Source organism: Equus asinus, chromosome 5 (genome assembly GCF_041296235.1).
Source record: "Equus asinus isolate D_3611 breed Donkey chromosome 5, EquAss-T2T_v2, whole genome shotgun sequence".
Lineage (NCBI taxonomy): Eukaryota > Metazoa > Chordata > Mammalia > Perissodactyla > Equidae > Equus > Equus asinus.
Genome location: NC_091794.1, coordinates 16,687,105 through 16,702,814, shown reverse-complemented (window position 1 = coordinate 16,702,814; position 15,710 = coordinate 16,687,105). Strand labels below are relative to the sequence as shown.

General features: G+C 36.5%; 1 protein-coding gene and 1 long non-coding RNA gene across 40 annotated transcripts in view; one reads left to right on the top strand and one right to left on the bottom strand.

The window, feature by feature from the left end:
• ZBTB20 (zinc finger and BTB domain containing 20) overlaps positions 1–15,710 on the top strand; it is a 770,050-nt gene that overhangs the window by 367,792 nt on the left and 386,548 nt on the right. The gene's annotated exons all lie outside the window — the stretch shown is intronic.
• The window catches only part of LOC123286082 (uncharacterized), a 31,647-nt gene continuing 17,711 nt past the window's right edge, over positions 1,775–15,710 (bottom strand). Inside the window, exons 2-4 of the long non-coding RNA XR_011503164.1 lie at positions 15,451–15,584; positions 14,708–14,925; positions 1,775–12,296 (exon numbers count right to left, since the gene is read on the bottom strand). This is a non-coding gene — a long non-coding RNA (uncharacterized lncRNA). The remainder of the gene's footprint in view (positions 12,297–14,707; positions 14,926–15,450; positions 15,585–15,710) is intronic.

The window sequence follows — 15,710 nt, the reverse complement described above, 5'->3', positions numbered from 1 at the left end:
AGAGACTTGTTTATAAAAAGGTTCATTGTGATTATAGATGAAAATGCGTGGTTGGTACCTTAACAGTTTGATTGAATTAAAATCAAGTTCACTCTGGGGTTTCCTTCTCAGCTCTACTCTTTGCTTTCTCTTTGACTCCAAGCTAATTGCATAACCTCTGGTTGACTTGTGCCTCGTCTACACATTGAAAGTGAAATTCAGAAATGAAGTTATTAATCTAACTAATGTAGGCTATAATATTATTTCTCTAAATATTTCTGCAAGACAATTTGAGATTTCTGACTTAAGCAGATAGTAATAAAAACTAATACTTTTGTGCACAATTTCCTTTTATCCTTAGACAACAATCCTATGGAAGTGGATGCATCAGAATCACCTGGTGATGATCAGAATCACTTGGAGGGCTTGTAAAAACACAGATTGCTGGGTACCACCCCCAGAGTTTCTGAGTCTGAGTCTAGGGTATGGACTGATAATTTGCATTTCTAATAAGTTCCCAAGTGATGCTGATGGGGACCACACTTTTAAAATCACTGAAGGAGAGGAAACATAGCTTAAGTAGAGAAAGGGAAACTGAGGCTGAGAGTGACCTCAAGTCATGGCAGTAAAGTGGAAGAGTACAGACAAAAATGTAAGGCTTCTGGCTTGAAGTCTTACTGTCTTTCTACTCCACACATTTTCTCTTTACTTCTACTACTTTTATGTTTTGAATGACTTTCGGTTGCCTTGAGATCCTGAGTGAAATAGCATTGTAAAGGAGTGGTAATTGGATCTTTTCCCCTCGGATCTAGTAGCTACTCTTATCGGATTTGTGAAAGGAGAGGAGGAGACCATTCCAAATTTTAGTGGTTAGCTTTGGTATGAAGGGCTTTTAAGGCCAGCCTTATACTTATCCTTTTGGGGATGAGAGTAATAAATCTGAGTCTTCTTTGTGTTCATTCATCAAAGATTGTAATAGATATGAACAAGTTTCTCTTTGGTGACCATATTCTGCTGGAACAATGCTTTGTGTAAATTTCCACATGTATATTATTTCTCCAGACAGTCATGATGAAAGAATGTGGCAAGGAGTACATGGCGGGGCAGAGGAAAAGCTGCTGCAAAGAGATTGAGGACACTTGGTTTCTAGCGCTACCTCACCCTGCATGGGTCTACTCACCTACAAGGGAGACAGGACAGTGGTTCGCGATCTAGGCTGTTCGTTACAGTCACCCAGGGGATCTTTGAAACAAACACGCACATCTGGGCCCCATGCACAAGAAATTCTGATTAATTGTTCTGGGAGAAGGGTCTGAGCATCAGTAGTTTTTAAAAGCTTCCAGGGGGATTCTAATGTGTAATCTGGGTTAAGAACTACTGGCCTAGTGCTCAAGTGGATTTTGAAATCAGACAGATCTGAAATCATATCTTGGCTCTTCCGCTTAACTGTGCAATCTTGAACAAGTTATTTAATCCCTGTCAGCTTTAGTTGTTCTCGTCTGTAAAATGTGAATGATAACACTTGGCTTGTAGGATATTTTTGAGAATTAAATGAGATGATACGTTTAAATATTTGACATATTTCCTGGCTTGTACTATGGATCTATTACGTTAGGTGCTTTATTGTTATAATGCACTTTGGTTTCCTTATCCATAAAGTGAGGAAGCACTGTATGAAATGGAGGACAAATTTCTTAGGATTCTCTATAGATATTTGTCTGTCACCTTATCCAGTGTACCCTGTTCAGTTCCATCTTCCCCTTTCACTTCCTAAATATATATATTTTGTCAGGTGTGGTCTTTGACAAGACTCAGCCTTCATTACCGTATTTGACCAACTACTGCTACTCTGTCCTCCTCCTTCCAATCAAGATTGAAAACTTGAAAAACAGGACAAATCCACTGAAATTTTGAGATGGAGTAATGGAGGTACGAGGTATGGTTGACAGATAAATTTAATAAATAAATGCAAAGCTTTGCAAACGTGTACAAAAGCTAACATGGCCCTACAGTTGATTGCTGTTTTGCTGCCATTACCCCACTCTAAGAGATCAGTCATTGGTACCTGTCATCACAGAGGAGGAAGGGTGTTCACACCCCACTTCCTGAAGATTATTGCAATTGTTAATTCCCTTTGTTTTCCCTGATCTCCTCCTGTATGTCTTAAGGAAGCCTTCATGTATGGATGAGTAGTAACAATTTTTTAAGACAATCCTGGTTTTCTAAGCCCATCTGCTTATCTCTACCAATGTTTACTAGGTTATACTTTTCAGATCACTTTATATCACCAATTTTAAAAATTAAATCCTTTTTGAGAAAACTCTCCTTTTATCTCCCTTAAAGTATACAAATTATGTTTTTGGATGGGCAGAGAGGAATTATTTGACTGTCCAATAAAAGTACAGATGGTTCCATTTTCCTTGACTCATCTCACAGCACGCATTAGTCAGGTCACATGCCTATTTGAGAATTTTTGTAGCACTAGGTCACTTGCCGAGCTTCGGGGCACATAAAAAACTATTTGCCTGGCTTTTAAGTTTGTGGATCTTACACTGTGCCTGGCATGGAGATAGGAAGGACATTTTTTTTCCATTAAGCTTTTTCACTGTGTTTTGAAAGGAAAAGTTGAAACAGAGTCCCTACTGAGATTTTTAACATGTTCCATGGTGGTAACCATAGGAAATAGGGAAACAGAAAATTTTTGGACAGAAGGAAGCCAAGGAGTCCATCTCAGCCTGTCCTCACCTCTCAGATACCAGTTGGACTCTACAGTATTATTTTGATCTAGGTGTGTATCTAATGCTTTGTATTTCTACATGTTGCTTTCTGATAGAAGGGAAACGTTGCTACCTATCATCGTGAAAAAGATTGCTGTCTAAACCGTACTCAGTTCCCTGTTCTGGACAAATCAATGGGAGCATTCATTCAGATGTTAATAAAGCTAAATCATGGAAGTTTTAATTCGGAAAAATTCATTTTGATGTTTAAAAGGATTCTCACAGGGTGTTATGATAGAGCCTATGTAAACTCCAGTTATGGAGAAGAGTACTTGTTTCCCACAAAGGTATACAAACACATAATAATGGCATTTTTCTTCATTAAATCCAGGGTGCTTAAATTCACATAAGTACATGAGCGCCTGCGTGCGCGCGCAGACACACACACACACACCCCCCCCCCACCCTCCACGTACTGTCTTCTTCCTCCACCAGCCTCCTGCCCTAACCTCTGGGGATAAAAAACACTGAAATATAAATCAACTTCTATTTCCAAACGATATTATAATGCCATTGAAGTGTAAGTGCTTAACAAACAGATCTATTGATATTCTTTCCTAAAAACTTGAATATGAACATTTTGAGGTATGCTTGTGTGTGTGTGTGTGTGTGCGTACATGTTCCTCAGACCTGCAGGGGACATTTTTCAAATAATCTGGTCTGATGGAGCTCTATTGAAAAGTTGCCAGTTCGTTAACATTATACCTGTTAATAGTTTCTATTTCCTTTCATTATATGACAGCTATAATGAATGAGATCCTAGAACACGACTTCCCATAGTTACATTCAAATAGTGAAATACAGCTAACCAAGTCATAGTCATGGCTATTAGTAATTTTTTGATACACATTGAACATGGCAGCAGTTATGTTTTCTTTCCCGTGTCCACAATAGCACCAAACCTTAAAATGAATTATGAAAATTTAGAATAGTAAGTTTTTTAAAATCTAGCTATTACCAGGTCAGAAATAGTACCTCACAAGACTGGCATTAGCATGATTATTATTGCCATTTTAAACTGGACCACCCTAGATTGCATAATCCTATACTAACACAGTAAAATTGGTTTTCTCCATAGTCCATCTTTGAAAGATAAACCCCATGTACACATAGATATAGACCAAATATCTCAGAGATACAGAGCCATGACATGGGCATATTCCATGAAGTCGGGGAAAGGTTTGCTCAGGGAGCAGGTTGAAAGGCAGGGTGGTATAATGTCGGAATGCCTATGCTCGGTTCAGACTCTGCCACTTCACAAGTGAAGCTTGGTTAAAGGATTTAACTTTCCTGAGCATCAGTTCCCACATCTGGCTCAATGTCAATGTACAACCTCCTACATTGTAATAATAATCAAAATAATTAAATTCATAAAGTTATTTTGAAGTGTTCAATATGATATACATATAAGGTCAATTAATGGTCAAGTTTTAAATGAGAATTGGGACCGAACTGTTGAGAAATGTCTCTTGTTAGAAATGTTGTGGACTAGCGGAGTGATGTCAAAGCCTCAAAGATTTGCATGGGTTGAAAACAAAGGTAGAGCCTGAGAGAGGGGGCTGGCTAAAGGAGAACACTGACAGTGGACTGTGGTTTTTAAATTCATGGAAGAAACGGGAGACACTGGAATCTTTGAAGAAGCATTTAACTTGATCAAATGTATTAGGTCTCATTTGACACAAAGGATGGATCTAAAAGGCTATCTGACAACGGGAAGCTCTGGTGAGATACATGGGTTTTGCCATAAGACTGTTCTCAAATTCAGTCGTCCCTCACAAGCTGGCTTAAAGGGCCAGGTTTTAAGGCCATGTCCCTCAGATTCTGATTCCACCGTAGTTCCTGCGTGGGCCTGTGATTCTTCATTCTAACCAGCTCCCCTAGTGACTTGGTTGCTCATATCCTGGAGACCACACTCAGAATTTTCTGTCATAGCCTTTCAATGCTCTAGCCTTCAGATTCTGTGGTTTCTGGTTATGGGAAGAGCCGAAGGGGTTATTTAATGCTCTGTAAAGCCCTACAGATAGAACTTTTTATTTGTTTTGATGGAAATTCCGTATCTTTGAAATTTGCTCTGTTTGTTCCTACTAAATTTGCGTGTTTTAGCATTTAGGAAAGAATGCAAATAGATCTGTTTGGTCAGAATTTTTACTTAATTGGCATTATAGGATCTATCAGAATAGGGAAGCTTTTACAAATTTTGGTATTTTTTGTCCTCTTTTTATGCATGTGCCCAGCTGTCTTCCCAAAACTAAAATGAATTTTAAAAACATCATGAACAATTCCATTTAATGTATTTATCACGTCATATGAGGTAATGGTGCCATCTGATCTAACCTCTCTAAAATCTTAGAGTCCATAGGGTAAGCAACAAAAATGCCCATTACTAAGAAATTTTTGTCATATGAAAGAAAATCTCTCTATCTTATTCCACATATTCAATTCCCTTGTCATTTTGCATTATAAATAAATAACAAACCAATTTGGCACATGCCCACCGATTAAAAATAAAAGTTGTCAGAGTGAGAGGGGAAAGACAAAAATATGAATTATTAATAATAATATTAAGCAGCACAAAAAAGCCTAATGTGAAATGATATCCCCTAAAAAGAGATTTTATCAAAATAAGAATAGGACAGTGATACAGTCTTTATCACAAAATTTGCATCGTTGTCATTTTAAGCCAGAAATATATTTATCATATCTAGTGCATTTATATCAAATTAGATGAAAAGATACTTTGTGGCAAAATAAAGAAGTTACTTATAGAATAGTAGCATAAAAGGAAAGCTCAATTTTAAAGTCATACATTTAATTATCATATTGACCTGGTGGCTATATTCACTATAACATGATACTCTTGCACATTGCTATTTTCCAAATGTCCAATTTTACAAATGTCCACTACTGGAAAAAGCAAGAACACTTAATTAGAAGAAAGAGTGATGTTTTTCTTTTCAAGATGATTTTAGAAGTTTACATAGTTCATATTTGAATGAGAAAGAATGTGGATTTTTTTCCTAAATGGAGGTTTCAAAAGAATATACACTGAATACTAGTTTATAACTAAACATAGGTTTGCAATAGTAGAGTGATTTCTTCTCAAGAAGAGAAGCCATTCAGGACTTCAGTGGAAATATTTCCAGCTTATGTCTCTCTAAATCAGATATATCCAGCATTTGTGACTAACTGGAGTTTTCTTTTCCTAAATAGGCTAGCCTTTTGTTTTTGGTAATTTAGAGGTTTTATTTCTGATAAAGTTTCATTTGTTTCATGAAAAGTCTTACAATTTCATTTGGAAACAAAGGTAATTCTAAAAACAATCCCCACATTTGGAGTAATCTCATAGGAGTTATCCACATAGATTGTGAGAAAAATTCTTCACTTGTTATTCCCATGCATAGCAAGTGTGGGTCTGTTCAGTAGAGTTTTTGTTTTAACACTATAGAAGGCTTCCTTGACTTGTGTTAGGTTTGCTTGTTCCATTTCAGTTGGTTTTGTTCATCCTGTCTTGATAGTTTATTCTCTCAGGCGTGATGTTACATTACCATCTCAATTTCCTTGGCAGTATCTTTGTTTTTAGTTTATAACTGAATTTAGTGCTCATGGAAGTTGAGAGACAGGTCCATATCCAGGCACAACGCAAAAAGCCATATATCTGCATGCATCTATGCAGTAAACCAACTATTTCTTTTCTGTTGCCTACATGAAATATTTTTCGAACAACTAAATCTGTAGAGTTCAATTTAATAAAAGCTTTTGTGTCATAGGCTACACTGTCCCAATGTTTGCCAATATGGGTTGTAATTTTAATTTATCTTGTCTGTGAATATCTAACTTTGGCTCTTAAAAATATATCTCCTCAATGCTATTGCCATCATCACCAAGCATTTTTTAAGCATCCCATCTATATTAGTATACTCAAAGATATTGTCCCCTCAATGCAGGTTATGCAGCAAAGAAATCAAATGCAGTAAAAATTTCCATTTGTCTTATTTCTCATTCTAGTCTTACTAGTAGTTCCTATTGATCAGAGAGCATCAGTTGCTTCAGTGTTACTGTCTTGTCCAAATATTCATTCAGAAGTGATTTTCCTGGCTCCTGTAGTCTTCAGAAGCTGTTTATTAAGCTTAGTTTTCCCTTGTAAATCATGTAAGTTTCATGGCCTTCTGATTTTTTTTTTTGTTTCTTTGGGGTTCACTGATTCTCACCAGGTACAGCCATTTCACAGCTGCTGTCTTCAGCTGCTGTCCTTTGGTGTGATTTATTTTTAATAGCATCCCTTTTTGCCCCACTTTGATAACCATTAGACTTAATAAATTCCTCATAATGTTGAGTTCTTCTTTGAGTTTTACTTTTTAACCCACTGAGTAGGAACAAGAAAATGACACAGGCAGTGACAGAAAACCAAGTAGTGAACTACCAAAATAAAGCCCAGCGATCCTATCCGATGACTGGGGTGGAAGTGAAGAGGTATTAGCCAGAGAACATTCTAGAAACAAAGAAAAAGTAATCTAAGTAGAACATCATCCCAGAAGGGAAGAACATATAGTCAATAAATTATGAGTAAAATCACATCATAGAAAAAAGTAACCAGAAGAAAATTGGGTTTTAGGTGTTTAGCAATTTTAACAATTATACTGAGAGTTTTTTATGTGCTCGGCAATGTGCTAAGCAACTTTCATTCATTATTTCGTTTAATCATTTATTTCTTAACTACAAATCTATGAGGGTAGCTGTTATTATTTCCTCCATTTTACAGAAGTAAAAGCTGAGGCTTAGACAGTTTAAGTAATTTGCCCAAGGTCACATAGCTAGGACTGTGCAGCCAGAATAGAAACTCAAATGCTCTTTAAACCATTCTTTATACTGTGGTACCTTTCAAGTGACAGCCTTTAAAAGACAAATACATACATAATTCTAGTTTTACTGCTCTTTATAGAGACCGTGAAAAACCTCGTCAATTTTTTCTTAACTTACATGTGTTTCCATGTTAGAAGAGTTTGACATGCTTCCATAGTAGAGCATAGTTCAGGTCTTGAAAAATGGATCTTTCCTCAAGTTTACTAGTTCCACTCTTTGTAGTGGTGGAAGCATTTTTGGCCCACTCTTTTCTTAAACCATAGATAATGGCTGGTTAATGTTAGGAAAAAATCTTGTGTAGTCTTTTGATATATTTTGAGTTAATGTAAAATAAATGAGTAAATGTCCATGTATTACATAATTAATATAGGCAACGCTTCTTAGGTAATTAAAGAGGTTTCCATTGACTTATTTCTTGGTTACTACTTGTTAAATTTTAAACTAATATATTAAATTCTTATAATCTGACATTCTCAGAATATCTGATAAATTTCATGTCCTGGGTATATTTGAGACAAGGGGACCTCTTTCAACATGTGATGGTTTCATGATAAATAATCTACTCCTCAGAGTAAGGATATCATCTTTCTTAAGCTTGAAGGAATAGTAGCCAGTATATGAAATCTAGTTTGCACCCGGTATATCTGCTGTATGCAGTAGTCTGAACCAGCAAGTCAATAAATTCAGAGAAACTGAGCAGCCTGGAGTCAGAAGCATGAAACTCATACTACCTTGAGTTCGAGGGTTGATACAAATTATTTGATCCAGAAATTTTTCATATTTCTTTTAAACATCAGAATCCTCATTTCAAAATAAATCTCATTGGAGGCTTTTCATATAAAATAATAAGAGCAATATTTTATTAAAATAAAGTCATTTTACAAATTCAAGTTATTTATCATACTAAATATTATAAAGTCAATCAGTAAGAATATAATGGCAAATATACAAAAACATGGAAACAGTATTTGATTATTATATTATTGGCTTAAGCACTCAGTGTATTTTTCTATGAGGAATGGAGTATGATATGGTGTCAAGAAAATCATGAGACACAGATAAGCAGTTGCACATAGTAACAGTTTTTGAGGTTTTTTGTAACAGTTTGCCATCCAATCTCAGGGCCTTAATTTGAGGCCTGCATGAAAACTAGTTAACCTTATTGTGCATATTTAATTTGTAACAATACATTGGTCTCCGATGTTTTTTAAAATTTTATATAAAACATTTAAATTTGCAAGTCATTTTTATCACAATTGTAAATTGGTACAAATGTATAATTTTTTTAATTTACATTTTAATTAAATATTTAACTGCTCAATCGTCTCTTTGCGATCTCTCTGTAAGCTTGGGGACCATCAAGAGGAGTGTGAAAACCACGAATTTAGTTCAAATTTTTAGGAAGTACCTTTATTTCCTGTCTCTGTTCCTCTATTATTTAAGGACAATTAAACACTTTGAGGATTCTTTATCTTGTGGGTTTTGGTATTTTTTAAATTATTTCTTCAACTAGGGGTTAAACTCAGAAAGGGCGAGAACCTTGTTTTCCTTTTTCTGCTTTGTTCTCTCCACAAGCCTAATATTACACATTAAACATAGACATTGGGTTTGTCCAAAGTCATTTAATTACCATCTGCGTGCACTAGAGAATTTGGAAGAGGGGCCCAAATCTCAGTCTCAGTCTCCTCCCATCTACTGCTCTAGGTTTCTACTTCTGCTTCTGCATGATGCTGTTGATAGCAAAAGCAACCCAGGGAATTCTCCAGCCTCCCAGTTTCAAAGCTCCCAAGATGGCGCTGTGAGCTGATACACTGTGGCTTTCAGAGGGGAGAGCTTTGAAAAAATAAGATTGGTAGAATAGTAGTTCAAGGTCCTGATGAACTAGAGAAAAAGGAAGGAGGGAGAGAGGGCTTCGAAGTGGAGAAGAAGTAGAAAAGGGTGGGTAAATGCTAGTGTAGAAGAAGAAAGAACCATTTACATGGTAGAAGCAAGGTAGTTTTGGTACCATTAGTACCTTCTCTGGAAAGCTTTGAAGTGTACAAGAGTGACCAAAAATCAGAATTGACTATCTGGGTCACAAATGAAAAATCAAGTCCAAAGAGAGAATGTGGGATCAACTGTGATATCAACCAAATGACATCAAAGCCAGAACTAGAAAGACTTGTGGGGAACCCAGAATACTCTGCTGCTTCTCCACCTTCCGTCAGGTTTTGGGTATCCAGATAGACTTAGCCATTGGGAACTACCTATTATGAAAGTCAAGCCATGTTGAGACTATTACTTGATGGGCCCGTGAGGAAACAAGAGCAAATAATAGTATGCTGTGAATTCACAGAACCCAAACTAAGTCTGTTTTAATAAATGGGCAACATTTCCTACTACCTTATTTGAAAAAAAAATCATTTTTATAGTATATATGTTTACCTAAAACCAATGAAAAGTCTTGTGTGTGTTAGAACATTTTGCTTTTATGGCTGGTAGACCATTTACTTTACCTCCTCTTCAGTGTCTGCTGGAACATTTATTTTATATTCTCTATTTCATTCCTGTTGGAGCATTTATGTATGATTTGTTTGTTACTTTTATCAGTTGATCTTGCCCTCCCCATATGCTCGTGTCTGACTGGCCTAGTTTCCCACATTCAGTATGTGATCTCTAGCCCTTCTTAAATATTAATTAGTGTAATTGAATTCCCTCCAGTATTTCTAACCTCAGGCACCTGAATCTCAGTGTTTTTATTAGAACTGATTTGTGCATTTAAAGTCCAACCTGCATCCCTATCCCCCATCCCCCAAACAACTTTTCTTGATTAGGTAAAGGTCGGGTACATGCCTGCCTCAGAAAAAGACTTTATGGGAAAATAAAAGCAGTATATCACAATCTTTTTCAGTTAAAGGCTGAAAAATACAAAGCTTTTGTATTTGGCAGAGGAAATCATCCAGAGTGAATAGGAAAAGGATGTAACTCTGTCTCGGTACACAGTTAGAAGTCAAAAACAGAAGTTAGGCAGATCCCTGGACAGAGATGAAAGCAAACCCTCACCTAGTCACAGCCCATTCTCCTCTGCTAATGCGGTCAGGCCTGAGGCCAGCACCTTGTTTAAATCCTCTCTACTCTTCGGGTTTACAGATCTATCTCTGACCAGCATACTGTCTCTGGATGCACTCCATGATTACACATGAGTGACTCTGTTCCTCAGAAGGAAATAGGAAGAAGAAAAAGGACAAGAGCCTGGAAATAGAGCTAGAGAACCATAGGCTAGTGAGAGGATTTGTCAATTAGATCATCAATTACTGCCATTCATATCCAAGGAGAAAAGACATTAGACAACTAGAGATGTAAAAAATGTTCTGATTTTAGAAAGTATAAAAAGGCAGATTATAAGAAGAAACAGCTCGATGTCAGTCCTGAGCAAGTGCCTAGAACGCATTATTAAAACAATAAAGCTTAAAGCAATGGTTTATGATCTCCTGAAAGAAGTGGTGCTTGTTAAAAACCAGAGTGGCTTCAGTGAAAGCATGTCTACAATATATGACCTGACCTTACCTGGGTTAGATGTACAGATAGATTGGTAACTAATCTAAGTACAGACAGATTAGTAACTGGTTGAATGACCACACTATTAAGTGCAAATAAATGGCTCAATGTCATCATAGAAGTGATTCCTATGGTATATTGCAGGAATATCCTAAGCCATATTTGGCTACCATGTTTTTTTCAATGACTTGGATGAAAGCATGTTCATCAGAGTTGCAGATGACATGATCTAAATACATAGAAAAGTTTTTGAATGAAGTGAACAAGTTCCAAAGACATCTTGAAGGACTGGAATGATGGGCTACAGCTAACCAGATATAATTTCTAAAATGGATAAATGCAAGATTTTGCCTTTATATTCTTAAAGGACTACTCATGAGTGATATAAGGGAGATATGATGTAAGAAGCCAGTACAAGAAATATACACAAATAGGAACCTCTTCAGGATGACCACTTACCTGGTCATCCTGATAAGTGACCAGGACGGTAGAGAATGAAATGTGTGATATGAGGAAGAGTTGAGGAATTGTTTGGAAATTCATGAGGAAGGAGTATGACAACTATGTTCAAGTATATTGAGGACTGTCACATAGAAGATAAATTGTGTTGTTTTTTGTGACTCCAAGTAGAACGCAAACCAGTGATGAAATATACAAGAATAAAATATTCAGGTCAATATAAAAACTAACTTTTTAACACCGTTATGTGCTTAAAGCTAGAAAACAGACAAGGAGAAAAAAATATTGGTCTGGAGGGCAGAATTAGGTTAAATCTTAGTTATGCCAATTATTGATTCTGTGTCTCTTGGGACATTTCTTGAATCTCCCATAATCTGTTTCATACCTGTAAAGTAGGTTTAATCAATTCCTACCTTGCAAGGTGTTGTGAGAACTTTAATGCCTGTATTAGTTTGCTAGGACTGTCATAACAAAATATCTCAGACTGGGTGGCCTAGACAACAGAAATTTATTACTCATTTTTGGAGGCCGGAAGTCCAGGATCAAGGTGTCAGTAGAGTTGGTTTCTCATGAGACCTCTCTCCTTGGCTTGCAGACAACCTTCTCACCATGTCTTCTTGCATGGCCTTCTCTCTGTGTGCACTCTCCTTAGTGTCTCTTCCTCTTCTTATAAGGATGTGAGTCCTATTGGATTAGAGCCCCACCGTTATGATCACGTTCAATTTTAATTACGTCTTTAAAGGCCCTATCTTGGAATGTAGTCGCATTGGGGGTTAGGGATTCAGCATATGAATTTAAGGGGGGGGGGGGACATACTCAGTCTATAGCAGTCTCTGATATCAACAAATATTAATCCTCTAAGACCAAGGTGTTTCAGCATGGACAACCACTTTCAGGGATGTTTTATAGGGTGTTCAAGCCTTAGGCAATTGTAATATATAATTTTAATGAACTCCAACACTAATATTCTTCATTATAAAAATAAAATACCCAGGATAGAATCAACTCTGAAATTCTGCAATTGTTTAAAAATGCTCAGTAGCAAGGTAGTTGTTAGGTATACACAGCAATCTTCTTTCAATAAATGTTTTCATTTAATACTCAAAAATTCAATCTAACTTCACAAATATTTACCTATAGACTAGACCTCCCTTGTCCTCTGCAGCCAAAATTCCCATAATGCCTTCTAGGTGAAACCTCCATCTCTTTTGTGGGAAGACATTGCTTTGCCAATCCTTTAAATGCTCTAAGTCAGAAGTGGTGCATAAAGTAGAGGGAGAATATAACTATCTCAAAACAAAAAACAAAACTTACAAGTTGTACAAGTAAATGTAAATTGCAAAAAATGTAAAAAGCAAAAATTATACATTATTGTACAAGTAATTGGATTTGAAAAGTAAAAGCAAAAAGAGGTATGGCAATTTGATCAAGAGGTTTCAGAGTCTGAATCTACAGCTTTGAGACTTCTGAGTTCAGAACAACGAAGGGATGATTTGTTTTGTTTATACACCCTCTTCTGTTATTCCTCATTTTAATATGCATATATCTTAGCCACTTATTTAAAAACTAATAGTTTAAAGTTGAGCCTAGGCTAGAATCTAGCCTTTGAGGTTGGTTAGTCTTTTGATTTGTTTTCCTTGTAATGAGTATTTTGGTGGAAATGGGGCTGTGTTGTCCCTTGTGTCTGTGGGTAGTTGGAGTGACTTTTAAAAGTCAGTATTCTAGGGGCTGGCCCCGTGGCCGAGTGATTAAGTTCGTGCAATCCACTGCAGGTGGCCCAGTGTTTCATTGGTTCGAATCCTGGGCGCAGACATGGCACTGCTCATCAAACCACGCTGAGGCAGTGTCCCACATGCCACAACTAGAAGGACCCACAACGAAGAATATACAACTATGTACCGGGGGGCTTTGGGGAGAAAAAGGAAAAAATATAAAATCTTAAAAAAAAAGTCAGTATTCTAAGCCAATGAAATAATACATTCTCTCCTTTTTCTCTTGACAGACTAAGTAATATAGAGATGCACATCTTCTCAAGGGGTGTGTACCATTTTTGTCAGGCTAACTAAAAACAAACAAAACCTTGAACACTACTAGTAGTTGTCACACTTGGCAATTGAACAAGCCTCCTCTTGAGAGGGCCAGTTGCTATAACTATACGTTTGCAACTGAGAATCCAGTCTATGGTTTGGTAGAAAGTGCGTCTTAGGGGCTGGATCATCCGCCTTCAAGTCCTAGCTCTGTCATTTGTGACCTTGGGTAGGTATCAGATTCTCGGAGCCTATTTCATGTTATGTAAAACTCTATATTTGGGCTTCTTTTTAGGTCTGCGCAGAGTTTGACTCAATGTAGATATTTAGTAAAGATTAATTTATTTCCGTCTTCTCTGATCTTTAATTCTCTCACTTGCTGATGGGTACAATATTAATACTCTTCCTACTTACCTATCCCACAGGATTGTTGAGACAATCAAATAATATGATGTTTGTGAAAGTGCTTTATAAACTGTAAAACACTATACAAATGCTATTTCCTTTTTCTTATGAGTGGATGGGGATGCTTAACTAGAAATGGAATTGGGACCAGCCAGGAATTAATGTTGATACTGTTTCCTAAGAGACGTTGGAGGCCTCATGTTGTTGTCTACTTAAATTGCCTGAACTGATCTGTAAAATGAAGATCTTTAACAAGAGGTATTAAAGTTCATTGTCTATTTTTCTGTGGTATTTTCCAGGGAGCATAGGAAAGATTTTTTCCTTTCAATTTTTTCTCTGTATTATTGGGCTGCTGTCTGTTCTTGAAAATACTGAGACAAATTCTTATCCTTTGTAACTGTGAAGATCTGGGCCTATGGTGCTTACCATCATTATTTCTGTTGTACTTGTGGTAATTGTTGTTATTATTATTAATTATACTTTGTAATTATATAGCTTATTTTAAGGAAAGACAAATGGCTAGGACATAAGCTGCTATTATTGAGAGATGTTTGGAGTTTCGAACATTTAAAATCCACTTTTGACCTTTTATCACAAAGACTTCTGCATGAGTCTTCAAACACAACATTATTTTTTTTCTGCCATTAAAAATAAAGTACTAACTTGTGAGATAGTGCTGTTGGAGTCGTGCATGAGAAGATAGAGTCTCTTGGAGCATTTCATTTTCTTTTTCTGCCTCTAAAAGTATTTCCTAAAGTAGAGTTACTACATAGTGAAAGTTTGTTTCGGAGAACAATTTTGAAGCAGTAGGTGGAGATGCTTAAACAGTGACCCCATGCCTGGGTAAAGAGGTCTTGTTCCCCCTGCTGACTCCTGACCGCCTGTTGAAGAAAATAAAAAGGTGTATATCAGATCCCTATGACTTATTTACAACTGTACAGCATACAGAATATAGCCAATCATATAGTAATAACTTTGTATGGTGACAGAAGGTAACTAGATTTTTGTGTTGATCATTTCATAATGTATATAAATATCGAATCACTATGACGTACACCTGAAACTTACAGGATATTGTATGTCAATTATACTGCAAGAGAAAAAAAGCCTCCATCTTCCAGAATATGCTAAGAGTCTATATTCCAAAAAAGATTTTTACTTAGAAGAAATATGTAAACAAATGACCAAGGAAATAACCCAAATCAAATCATCTCATTGTACACCTTAAATTTACACAATGTTACATGCCAATTGTATCTCAATAAAGCTGAAAAGAAAAAGAAAAGGTGAATGAAGGTGGGTTGAAAATAGTTTGTGGTTTATGGGGCAGGCAGTTAATTGTAACCCAAGTACAAAATGTCTGGCACGGATTGTTAGAGACTCTTTGGACTAAAAAGTCCACCCACCTTCTTCAATCTCTTGGCTCTGTTGTTTTCAATTCTTGAATATGCTTAATGCTAGTTAAGTCTCCTTTAACTGTCCCAGCTCGTTGGCCTGGGGTCCTTTGATAATGGATCATCTCATTCCCACAGTTAAGGACCTGAACCCAGTAGAGAGATTAGGAGGTCAAAGGTAGCATTTTTTTTTTCCCTTAGGTAATCTCCAAGTAGGTTCTTTCACAACTTGGTATGAAAATGGGCGTGAAATTTTACAGGAAATTAAGAGA